Raw genomic sequence first — 14,071 nt, 5'->3', positions numbered from 1 at the left:
GTAGTACCTTTATGTGAATCAATGTAAATTAACAAAATGGTTTTTCGGACTGCCAAAGAGCTGAAAAGGTGTGTAATGACTTATTCTATCCCACTCGCACTTACAGAAGATTTCATGACATGCGTTGCTGCTTCTGCTTTTTTAAGGACAATTTGTTAGAAACTTTAGTATACTAAAGTCAGTCTTTATTTGCTAAAAGCTTTTCATTATTTTTTCTGAATACCGTACATCTAGGAGGTAAACCAGGAAGCACTGAAGTAAGGTTATGAACCTATATTAAGCGACCCTTAGAGCCTACTGTAAAACTTTAATGTTAACAGTAATCATTCAATGTCCCCAACAAAGGAACACTATATCAATCACCCTGAACCTATTTTAACCAGTTTGCATCTGTTTTGCAGGGGATTTTGTTCATAATTAGAGTTTTCATTCTCGTCATTGAAACTGTCGATACTGATCGAAATTCGAGAGTTTGAGGCCCGTTTTCTTCGACTAATTAAAATAGTCGTCGTTGCTTAAGCCGTCGTTTGCCCTAAATATGTTGTACAGGACTGGACCCAAGACTGCTCCTTGAAGTACATCAGCTCTAACAGGAAATCTATCAAATTCTGATAGACAACTTGCAGAGCTCGCTCAGGTAGATATTTTTTTTAATTTCGATTAGAAAAATTGGGAAATCAGTTTACTCATCGAAGAGAGCAAACTGATTGGTCGATAACTTGAAACCGCATCTTTCGTTTTTGTATTGATGGTAGTATTATCCCGGTTGGTCTCGAGGTGAGGTACGGTGCTGGCCCGAGTCTCGGCTCGAAAAAAACTGTTAATGTCAAAAACATTTGCGAAGTAGGTATACCTACGTGCTGCAAGCCAATAATTTCAGAAACCTGCACAGGACAGCAATCTCCACCAGATGAGTTTAAGGTGATGGAAAAATTGTAACATCGATTACCTGAATCGCAGTGCAGCAGAGAGCGAAACCGGCATGACAATTGATCTTGCAAGAGCAGAAGACGACAGGATTTCAGCCTTTGAAAGAGTAGATTGGCTAGCTGAAAACCAACAAAACCATTGTAATGGACTAACTTCTCAGCGCCAAACTCGAATCACCCTCTACTATTGTGTTTCCGTATCCCAGCACGCTACGATGTACTGCACATACTGCCCTGTGGGAGTTTATTTTTGTAACTAAGAGAGTGGTCTCTTCACGCACACTGTGTATAACGACTTATTATATCTACAGCGACGCAAGCGATGAGACACTTCAGTCGGTTGCCAAACCCCAAATGCGTATCACGGAAGAGCTCCATTGAGCTATATTTACTTTACAAACTAATTTCATTTTTGTCATATGACTTACGGGGGCCAAGTGCCTTGTGGAGGCTACCTTTTCAGTAGTCAAAATCCTAATGAAGGGATATGTCATATAAAACTATAAGTTAAGAAAGGCTATAGAAGAATTGTGTTAGTTCTATTGAATTTTCAGTTATTTTAAAATGTCACGAAAATTTCTAGATTTTTCTATATTTAGTCATGCGTCATGGAAGTAAACTTTTGTGGGGCCCCATGGTGCGAGGACCGGAGGCCATGGCCCCTTGAATCCTTCTCTCCCCCTCTCCACACCAAGGTTTGTGACTGATTGGTAGGATAATAGTAATCAAATGGGCATCCCTTCTCACAGGAGCTTATATTAATCTTGTGGAGTAATTTTTGAAATTTACACAAAAGATTATAAATCCAAAGTAATTTACTTCAATTTATTTTTTTTATTGGTGACCACCAAGGGGTCACTAATATGACCGAACACTACTGGAGCCACCTTAAACAATGTTTTCATCTCAAATATAATTCAAAGTTAAAGTTACAAAGTGTGATAAGAAATAGATATTCAACAAATGCTCCATTTTGTAAGTGTATACTGTGTAATGTAATCAAGACAAAAAAAACTGAATTAATTCACCTAGTGGTGCAGAAACCTTTGTTATACTAACTATTACTTTATACATATTAGGCAAGTCAATTACAAATCGTATACCATCATAAGTCCAATTTCAATAATGAATGAAATGAATTTAAAAGATAGTTTTCAGAGAGTTAACCAAAGACGATCATCGAATTAAAGCTGGACGTGGTTTTCGCAAATAATATGAATGTTGATAAAAGGAGCACCGAGCAGGAGAAAATATCATCATAATATCACAACCGGATATTGGAAACTGAATATATTATAAATAATCAATAACGAACAATTTACACTTAAATCATTCTGTGCCGAACACGCATCAGTACTGGACGTGTTTGGTGATCGGTCCGATAGAGTATAAAACAAAAGACGTGTGAACAAGTGTTGGCATTGTTTGCCTGGTCGAGTGAAATAAATCCGGGTTCAAGGTCGTTCCTTTGTGCAACTGTTTCGCATCGTGACTGCCAGCTGGTGCGTAAGCCGATTTGGCTGCTGGCTGGATTGTGCTACAGCAGTGGACGAGACACAAACGAGGAAAAAGAAGAAGCCATCAGTGTCAGCGAGTCGTATCGCTGTGTGGAGTGATCTCACACCTGGCTCGCTGCTGGTGGCTGTTTGGTGCTGCTGTATTGGTGCTGCTGGCTGTAACGGCTGCTACTTCGAACGATCGGACAACCAACCTTACTGGAAGGGAGAAATAAAAAGGTACGTGTTCTTGTCAGCGCTAGTGCGCTAAACATAGCGCGATGGATGTAGATCCCTCGCCTCCCGCGCCACCATCCCCGAACCCCTCTGACCCTGACCCTTCTGTTACCCCCTCCCCTGTTCATTCTTCAGTCCCCCCTCGCCCCAGGCTTTACCCAGACGGAGCCCAGGGCAGCTATACTGTTTATTTTCGGCCAAAGGCAGGACCGAAATCGAAAAAGTTGAACCTCTTGCAGATTTCTAAAGACCTGACGAAGGAGTACAAGGGCGTGACCGAAATTTCCAAGGTCCGGCCTAACAAGCTCCGTGTCGTGGTCGGTAACCTGAAAGAGGCCAACGATATAGCTTGCTCTGAGCTCTTCACACGCGAGTATCGCGTTTACATACCCGCACGAGACGTGGAGATCGACGGTGTCATAACCGATTCGAGTCTGTCCGTCGAGTGTATACTGCAAAGTGCCAAAGGGTGCTTTAAGAACAAAACGTGTCCCGAAGTAAAGGTGCTCGACTGCAAGCAATTGCGGTCAGCATCGATCATCGGTGGCAAAACAGTATACACTCCGTCAGACTCGTTTCGAGTTACGTTCGCCGGGTCTGCACTACCAAGCCACGTCTCGATCCACCGGGTTCGTCTCCCTGTGAGGCTCTACGTGCCCCGCGTCATGAACTGCCTGAATTGCAAGCAGTTAGGCCATACAGCCGCCTACTGCTGCAATAAGGCACGTTGTGGCAAGTGTGGGGAGTCTCATGCGGAAGATTCTTGCAGTGTTAACGCTGAAAAGTGTATTCACTGCGGAGAAAATCTGCATGAGCTCTCGACATGTGCGGTGTACATGCAGCGCAGGGATAAAATAAAACGGTCTCTCAAAGAGCGTTCAAAGCGTTCCTACGCTGACATGCTGAAGAAGACCGTTACCACTTCTCCCGTTACTTCGAACCCCTTCGATCTGTTGCCCTCTGAGGAAACCGATTCTGACGATTCACCAGCGGGAGCATCTTACGCCAATCCTGGGGAGTCTAGAAAGAGGAAAAGTGTTTCCTCTCCTAAACTTCCCAGAAAAGGTCCTAAGATTTCTCAAAGTGAAATGAAGGTTACAAACAAACCAAACAGTGCTGCGGAAAAACCGAAGCAAACTCCTCCTGGGCTGGCAAATTTAAAGTCCCAGAAGGAGTTCCCAGCACTGCCAGGAACATCTAAAACCCCAGTTGCTCCTTTTACACTCCCAGTTGATGAAACAAACTCTGGATTAGTGAAATTTTCTGACATTGTGGACTGGATTTTTGAAACTTTCAATGTACCCGATCCAATTAAAATTTTTCTTACAGCATTCCTCCCAACAGTTAGATCATTTTTGAAGCAGTTGACTGCCCAATGGCCTCTCCTTGCAGCGATTGTATCCTTCGATGCCTAATTCAACTGCGTATATGAAGGATTCTATCTCTGTCTTACAGTGGAATTGTAGAAGTATTTTACCAAAAATTGATTCGTTTAAAGTTTTGATAAATAAAAACAAATGCGATGCATTTTCCCTTTGTGAAACTTGGCTTACTTCAAATATTGATCTCAACTTCCATGATTTTAATATTATTCGCCTTGATCGAGACACCCCATATGGAGGAGTACTTTTAGGGATTAAAAAGTGCTATTCTTTCTATCGTATTAACCTCCCCTCGATTCCAGGCATCGAAGTTGTCGCATGTCAAATGACAATACAAGGTAAAGAGCTTTGTATTGCCTCAATATATATTCCCCCCAGAGCACAGGTTGGGCAACGGCTGCTCTTTGATTTAATAGAACTTCTTCCCTCGCCACGTTTGATTTTGGGAGACTTCAACTCTCATGGCGTGGCTTGGGGTTCCCCATACAATGATAACCGCTCCTCTTTAATCTATAACCTTTGCGATGACTTCGACATGACTATTTTAAACAACGGTGAAATGACACGTATCCCGAAACCTCCAGCGCGCCCAAGCGCTTTGGATCTATCCTTATGTTCGACGTCGCTACGGTTGGATTGCACATGGAAGGTAATCCTCGATCCTCACGGTAGCGACCATCTGCCTATTCTTATTTCAATTACTAACGGGTCAACTCGCATGCGACCAATTGACATTCCGTATGACCTCACACGAAATGTCGATTGGAAGTTATACGAGGAAATGATTTCAAAAGCGGTCGAGTCGATTCAACATCATTCACCACTTGAAGAATACAACCTCCTCGCGGGCTTGATTCTCGACGCCGCGTTGCAAGCCCAAACGAAGAAATATCCCGGCGTAACGATCAAAGAACGGCCTCCCACTCCGTGGTGGGACCAAGAGTGCTCCGATGTCTACACGCAAAGATCCGACGCGTTTAAGGCCTACCAGACGGGAGGTATACCTGGCGACTATTTACGGTATTCGGAGCTTGATACCAAGCTTAAAAGCTTGGCTAAAGCAAAGAAACGTGGATATTGGCGTCGGTTCGTGAACGAGACGTCGAGGGAGACATCGATGAGCACTCTTTGGAACACAGCCCGAAGAATGCGGAATCGCGTAACGGTCAACGAAAGCGAGAAGTCTTCAAGTAGGTGGATATTTGATTTTGCCAGGAAAGTATGTCCGGACTCTGTTCCTGAGCAAAATATTGTTCGCGATGCGTCTCCGGGCCACGACGCGATAGAATCACCTTTTACGATGGCAGAACTTTACGTTGCCCTCCTGTCCTGTAACAATAACGCGCCTGGATTAGATAGAATCAAATTCAACTTGTTGAAGAATCTACCCGGCAATGCCAAGAGGCGCTTGTTGAACTTGTTCAATAAGTTCCTGGAGCAAAACATTGTACCGCAGGATTGGAGGCAAGTGAAGGTGATCGCCATCCAAAAACCAGGGAAACCAGCTTCTAATCACAACTCTTATAGGCCGATTGCAATGCTATCCTGTATCCGGAAATTGATGGAAAAAATGATACTCCGTCGTTTAGACCACTGGGTCGAATCAAATGGTCTACTATCAGAAACTCAATTTGGCTTCCGCCGTGCCAAAGGGACGAATGATTGTCTTGCGTTGCTTTCAACAGATATTCAGCTGGCGTATGCTCGTAAAGAACAAATGGCGTCTGCGTTCTTGGACATTAAGGGGGCTTTTGATTCCGTTTCTATTGACATTCTTTCGGGTAAACTTCACCGACAAGGATTTTCTCCAATTTTGAACAATTTTTTGCACAACTTGTTGTCCGAAAAGCACATGCATTTTACGCATGGCGATTTGGCAACTTTTCGCATTAGCTACATGGGTCTTCCCCAGGGCTCATGTTTAAGCCCCCTTCTTTACAACTTTTATGTAAATGACATCGACAAATGTCTGGCAAATTCATGCACGATAAGACAACTTGCAGACGACAGTGTAATCTCTGTTACAGGAGCCAAAGCTGCCGATTTGCAAGGACCATTGCAAGATACCTTGGACAATTTGTCTGCTTGGGCTTTACAGCTAGGTATCGAATTCTCTCCGGAGAAGACTGAGATAGTAGTTTTTTCTAGGAAGCATGAACCTGCTCAGCTTCAAACACAATTAATGGGTAAAACGATTTCTCAGGTTTTGGTACACAAATATCTTGGTGTCTGGTTCGACTCTAAAGGCACCTGGGGTTGTCACGTGAGGTATCTGATGAAAAAATGTCAACAAAGAGTGAATTTTCTTCGTACAATAACCGGACAATGGTGGGGAGCCCATCCAGGAGACCTTATAAGGCTTTACCAAACAACGATATTGTCTGTTATTGAATACGGGTGTTTCTGCTTCCGCTCCGCAGCAAACACACATTTGATCAAACTGGAGCGAATACAATATCGTTGTTTGCGTATCGCCTTAGGTTGCATGCAGTCGACCCATACGATGAGTTTGGAGGTTTTAGCTGGAGTACTACCATTGAAAAACCGCTTCTGGAGCCTGTCTTCTCGTATTCTAATCAAATGTGAGGTCTTGAACCGTCCCGTGATTGAAAATTTTGAAAGGTTAATCGAACTTAATTCTCAAACCCGTTTTATGACATTGTATTTCAATCACATGTCCCAAAATATTAACCCTTCTTCGAATATTCCAAATCGTGTCGACTTATCAAATACTTCTGATTCTACTGTGTTTTTCGATACATCCATGATAGAAGAAACTCGTGGAATCCCGGATCATTTACGCGTGCAGCAGATCCCTAAAATTTTTTCCAATAAATATCGAAACATCAACTGCGACAATATGTACTACACTGACGGATCACTTCTTGATGGGTCCACTGGCTTCGGTATCTTCAATAACAATTTAACCGTCTCCCATAAGCTCGATAATCCTGCTTCTGTTTACGTCGCAGAATTAGCTGCAATTCAGTACACCCTAGGGATTATCGAAAAAATGCCCACGGACCATTATTTCATCTTTACGGACAGTCTCAGTTCCATTGAGGCTCTCCGATCGATGAAAGATGTTAAGCACTCTCCGTATTTCCTGGGGAAAATACGGGAACATCTGAGTGCTTTATCCGAAAAATCTACTCAGATTACCTTAGCGTGGGTCCCTTCTCACTGCTCGATACCGGGTAATGAGAAAGCGGACTCTTTGGCTAAGGTGGGCGCAACAAACGGTGATATTTATGAAAGACCATTTGCCTTTAATGAATTTTTCGCACTTGTACGTCAGAATACGATCATCAGTTGGCAAAATGCTTGGACCAGAGGGGAATTGGGAAGGTGGTTACATTCCATAATCCCCAAAGTATCGACGAACCCGTGGTTCAAGGGGTTGGATGTAGGTCGGGATTTCATTTGCGTGATGTCCCGGCTTATGTCCAATCACTATAGATTTGACGCGCTCCTCCGTCGTGTTGGGCTCGGGGAAAGTGGTATCTGTGCCTGTGGTGAAGGTTATCACGACATAGAGCATGTGGTTTGGTCATGCCCTGTACACCGTGACGCCAGGTCTAAATTAATAGCTTCCCTGCAGGCCGAGGGTAGACAGCCGGCTGTTCCTGTTCGTGATGTCTTGGCGAGCCGTGACCTATCCTACATGTCCCTTATATACGTTTTCCTGAAATCCATCCACGCCCCAGTCTAGTCCCGTTCCCCTCCGTCTACACCCAACAAAACGACAAGAACACGTTTGAACCTTAAGCACAAAACCAGCAACCAGACCCCGCACAACAGATCCAGGACCCAAGGACTACGAGCCTCTGTCCCAACTCAAGACATCGTGGCTCAGCAGAACGAATCCATACATGCCATTCGACGATTATCAGACGACCATTGAACAACAAAACACTGATTGGAAATCCCATGCTAGTTTTAAGTTAGACTTAATTTCAGCTCGTAGTCGGCAGCGAGGATAAAAAATTTGCTTTAGTTTTTAAGTCATCAGATATAATTGGCGCCGTTAAACATTAAATTGTATTTGTGCCGTGTCAAATAAATGTTATGTGAAGAAAAAAAAAAAATTTACACTTAAAAAATTACTTTCAATGAGATATTTTAAAAGCAACTCAAATATCTTATTAAAGGCATAGCGATATATGATATCAAAGTTTTATGATATTTTCATAACCATGTATAAAACCTGAATATCTTTCGAATAACACGATAAATTCTCATAGCTAAATATGTTATTGATGAGTTATGATTTTGTTATGCTCTCCTGCCCGGGTGGAGTACATGAGTCTTATTTTTTCGATCACAAACCAATTTTTAAATGCTGGCTAGAAGCAATTAATTTTTTTTTAAATAATCGAGCGTAATAGAAACAGTAATACCTAGATAACAATGATGCTGATTTCACACTAGAACAGCAAACATGTATGTTAGTTTAATGCGATTCTACTTATTCGCTTTATTTTCAGAAATCACAGGACCTAGATTTATGAATCAGCATCAAGTTTTTTTTATGAATTGAAGCAAACTTCTACAAACCTGCTTTCGAAATATAGTTCAGGATTATGCAGGAAAAAAATGTAGCTATTGATGAAAGTTGTTAATTCAATTCTATCTCAAATGCATTATCTGAAAATGAAGGTTCTCTACGATCTTTGAGAATTTTGGATTTCCAGAGTGTAGGCGACAACATTATTCTTTTCGAAGGCCTAGGCTGTGTGAAAAAATCCGGAATTAAGACTTTTTAAATCTTGCTGCGATAACGAGAAGTGGAATAACATGGATACTCTGTTTGCACTTAGTCTTAAATTAGAAAGCAATATATATATCTTACATGAGCATATTGTATCATTCATAGAGATAAGTGACTTTTCAACTGCGCACACTAGTAAACGTGTATAGCCATGTAGAGTTGCTCCAACACTTTTTCCTCATTTTGCCGATTACGTTCACCAGCTACATTAGATTCCTGGTCACAAATTTGAAACATAAAATAAGTGTTCACCCGAAAAATTTTCCAGCTGTTCAGAACGTAGCATTGCAAACAAAACAGTGATTTATTCGTGTTTTTCTCAACGGGTGGCACTAACACATTCGTACGTAAATAGGTCTATACATCTTTGGTAAAGCTTTTCAAAATATCTGCATCGCTAATTGTTTTACATTTGCACACTGTGGGATCAGATTTTACTACAATGCTTGCCTCCCGAAAGCAGTAAATGTTGCTTACTCTTCGCAAATCAAGGTTCAACGTACAATTTAGTATATATTTTAAAAAAAGTGAGGTCGGGAGCTTCGAAAGCGAGAAAAAGGGCTAAGTAAGCATTACAGTTTCTTATAAAATCTGGTTCAAATTTTCAAGAGAAAGCTAAAGGGTAATTTATTTACACCAGTTAAGACGCACTACGAAAGTGTAAAGATTATGAAAAGTTGTCCATGATTGTTGATTTCCTTTGAAATAGCGATACGAAAAAAGAGGGATAGAGAAGAAGGAAGAGCAGTGAGAGAGAAAAATTATCCAGAAAGTAAAATATCCCATGTCTAAAATATACTTTGGTCAAAATTCTACAGTTCAAGAAACAAATAGAAGATCACACTCAGTATGATTTTCAAAGAACTCTGGGGCTTTCATTTGAGCATGCCAACATCAAAATCGGAATGAGCGTTCTATAAAAAGAATGTTTTTTTGTTATTTTTCTTTTTTGGGTCGATTTTGATATACTACATATATAAACAACATATTTACACATACATACAAATAGGCACATATACACAAACATACATAAATTGTTCAATTCGTCGATCTGTGTAAATTGGATTACAACACATGGCTCTCCGTGCCATTATTTTTGCCTTGAAAGTTAAATGTCTCATATAAAAAATACTCTTTGAGCAATATTTTAAAATCTAAGCCACTAATCAAAAATCCACTCGGTAGCATTCTGTGGGAGCACAGTAGCTTTCGTTTGCATATAAGAACATTAAAATCGGATATTGCGTTCTGTAAGAAAGGTGCGTTAGTATTTTGCGGCACATACATACAGACAACATACATACACACACACACACACATACACACACATACACACGAACAGACATTGCTCAGTTCGTCGAGTTGAGTCGAATGGTATAGACGGTTCGGCCCTCCGGATCTTGGATCTATTTTGCGTTTTCCGACCGATTTTATAACCTTTGTTTAGTATAACAAAGGTAATAGTATAACAAAGGTAAAACAGTCGAAAATTTAATATATTTTCTGAAAAAAAGATATAACAAATATTTGCGATGGCTGAACAGTTATCAAAAAAAGTTACGTTGTTGTAGCTTGTTTGTTTTTATTTTCAATTCCTAAAATAAAACGAAAAATAATAAACTCAGCTGTTTTGCTTAATGTTCTATAATATCTATCAAAACAGATTAATATTAGGATGATAACCGAAAAAAAATATTTGTATAGCAATTGTTTCTGAACGTGTGGTCATTAACCCCGGTATCGCACATGTGACGGAAAAAGCAGAACTTTCGACATTAAAGTGTGCGTTCATTTTATCTTGTAACGATCGCGGTGATAATTTTTTTGGTAAATACCGGCATGCCGGTCACAATATATATTTTATATTTGTTCCTTGGCACAGAAAAAGACAATGAAACCAAACGATGCAGCACTTCTGTTGGTGATGTGTTAATAAACAAAAATTTTAAAACATATGCAACCAGGCAATTATTATCGGTGTTCCTCTGCCAGTTATTACAAAAATATGTAACCAAAACAATAAATGTCAGGTTTTTCTTACATTTCCACATACTGATTTATACGAACCTAGGATGACAGTTAGATATCGGAAATCGGTGCCCAACGACATTTTGCAAATCAACATGTCGACTTTCGGTTTCAGACCTAATATCGATATTCGACGCTATTTTTAAACCGAAGCTGGATATTTTTTAGGATAATGCTCAAGTACTTATATTGCTACTTCCGGTGCTGACACGACGCACATTGGTCGGAAGCCGGAAAAAACCTCGATTTTTCATGTCAATATTTTTCATGCTTTGCATTTCTGTGAAATTTCTCAAACTGTGAATGAACTTTTCCTAAAGTTTTATAACAATCGGTTGAAATATCGATTTTTGGTAACACTTTGAGTGTTGCTATATCAGGAAATTTCGATAATTTTCGTGTTTGAAAATTACAATTTTCAGGTCAACTTCAAATATTTGTAACTTACTTAGTTTTGATCCGATTTTGATTCATTTTGAAGGGAAATTTGTATACTCTTTGGCTAATTTTCAAGACTCGTCAAAAATACAAATAATTTCTCAATCGAGGTAAAACATATTACAGGGAAGCCAAAAAACATGTATTTCTGAGCTCATTTCTACCGTACAATCTAGTGAAACAGTTTGGAACGATCGGATAACAAACAGCACATGGATTGTACTTTTTAAATTTTTGGGTCCCGCTTCTCACATTGTTGCTCACAGGGAGATATTTTGAAATATTAAAACTATGAAGAACCAAACTTTTTTCAAACTTTTTTATATAAACTTGTAAACCGCTTTCAGTACTACTATAAGATGTATGGAAAGAGGAAAAATTGAGAATTAGAAAAAAATATACCGTCTTTTATATTTCCAATAACGTTGAAATAAACTACCCTACAATCTCATATTTTTTCTTGAGTTTGTCGTAGAAAGATCTTGAATTGGTCAAAGCTGCAAATTTTTCAAAATAAAATAAATTGAGATATGTCAATTTTTGCATCACCCTAATTTATAAAGCAGTACCTTAAGAACCAAACAAAAAAACGAGTTAAAAGTTTTTCGATGAAGAACAAGTTGAGTAACAACTCCGATATTCACCTTAGAGCAAAATCATTTCAAATCGCCTGGAAATACGCGAAAATTTAATCGACCATTTTTTATTTGAATGGAACTTTGCACACGTATTTGGCTTAGCAAACTGAGCATTTTCCACAGGTGGAGAGATTTTTTACACCCATGAGCTTCATTCTAAAAGGGCGTATGCCTTTTGGCATAGGTTTTTTTCGAAGCATTGTAGCCCAGAAACCGTTGGTTGTATGGATAAACTGTCTGAGAATGAGTTGTAGCGAAACAAAAATGCATCATAAAAAAAATATGTACTGTACAAAAAAAATTCTTTTTTGTAGTGTATATTTTTTTATGGTGCATTTTTAATTCCGAAGCATTGCTTCGAATAAAACCTATGCCAAAAGGCATACGCCCTTTTAGAATGTAACTCATGGGTGTAAAAAATCTCTCTATCTGTGAAAAATGCTCAGTTTGCTAAGACAAAAACGTGTGCAAAGTTTCATTCAAATCAAAAATGGTCGATATTCGACCATAGGTTATTTGACGCGATCTTGCTCCTTAGCAACTATATTCGTCTTATCGCTCTTATTTGTCGAATTTACCGTCAAAACAAATGTAAGGTCAGTCCATATTTTGGCTATATTTATTATATTTTCACGATAATGCATCAACACTGAATAGAATAACTTATTGTCAAGCTTTCATACAACAATGAAATAACTTTTGTGAAGAATTTGGACCGTTTTATAGACTAAATGAGCTTGAATGCCAAAAGTGACCCATAATTGTGTCTTTTGTTATGTTAGTAATATTTTTATTCTCGGCCGAACACAGAAATAGATAGTAAAACATTTGTAGTCTTTCCGATTTTATATTTATTTTCGAATATTCAGACAACACGTTGACTGATTCATAATTGTAGAGGGACTGTACATTGTGCACTTCATGCACTAGAAAAAATTATAGAGTTTAAATTCAATCAATCAGCGCCTGCGGCTCAACTAAAACTATAGACAATATGAAGACGAGTAACTATAGACAATATTTCATTCTGCATGAGTTTCTGCTAACACTGCTCTTTATAACATGGCATCTTATCAGGGCCGGCGGTTCATGTGGGTAGTATGGGTAGTAGTACCCAGATTCTATGTTTATATAGAGTAGCGCAAAGAGGAAATTTATCGTTCCGGCAACACAGTTTTTGTACCGTTTGTTGCCAAGAACTATACAGTACTGTTTTTCACCATGTATAAGCGAATATTATTTTTTGAAATTCTTCACAAGGTTAAAAGATGACACCGGTGATGCTTTGTTAAATATCACTGAACCAGTTTACAGGTTTATGGTGAATTACATATATGTTGAAACTTCGGAAAAAACTCATATTCTATATCACGCTCAATTACAACACTTTTCATCCACTCCTAACATTATCACTTTATTTATTTACGTTGCTCGATTGCTACCCTTGTTTGACGTTAAATTGATTCCTTTGGTTTCAAATTTGTGCGACTCTAAACTAAAAAACATAGACTTTTGTAGTACCCACTCGGAAAATATCCATGGTACTAACCCACACGGAACTATCGGACAAAACCAAAAAAAAAATGTCGGAAGAAAGACAGGTTCCGGACAGCCGACGACCTTGAGCGACAAGAAGCTCCAAGGAATGCTGAAGAGAAAGACCGAGGGAAAAGTGGCTACATCGCTGCGTACGCTTGATCGGAAGGCCGGTGCAACCGGCCAAACAGTGCGAAAGTATCTGGCAAACATGGACATCAGAAAGCGGCAGTCCCGTCCATTGGTCTCTGAGCTGCAGGCAATGACGCAGTGGTAGCGGCTGAATGAGATGGTCTAGTCGATTTTTCCGGCCAATCGCGACATGATGGCGGTGGTCGACGTTGAGACCTATCAGGCAACAACTGCCAGGGCACTCGGTTTCTGGGCAAACCAGAAGCGTAAGACCTACTTCAACATTTTTGTCGCGAAAATTGAGGAGGAATTGATAAAACTACACGCATGTTTTCGTCCACCATGGCGAATGTTCCGGTAAACTCCCACTCCCAAGGATGTGGAATTGCTTTTGCAAGTGAGCTTATATAATTACCTTCCATGGGAAATTCATTAAAATCAAATATCTGTCTTGGTTTTATTCTTTCACCATCGGAAAAAAGTC

Source organism: Wyeomyia smithii, chromosome 2, assembly GCF_029784165.1.
Source record: "Wyeomyia smithii strain HCP4-BCI-WySm-NY-G18 chromosome 2, ASM2978416v1, whole genome shotgun sequence".
Classification (NCBI taxonomy): Eukaryota; Metazoa; Arthropoda; class Insecta; order Diptera; family Culicidae; genus Wyeomyia; species Wyeomyia smithii.
This window is presented reverse-complemented; position numbering follows the sequence as displayed.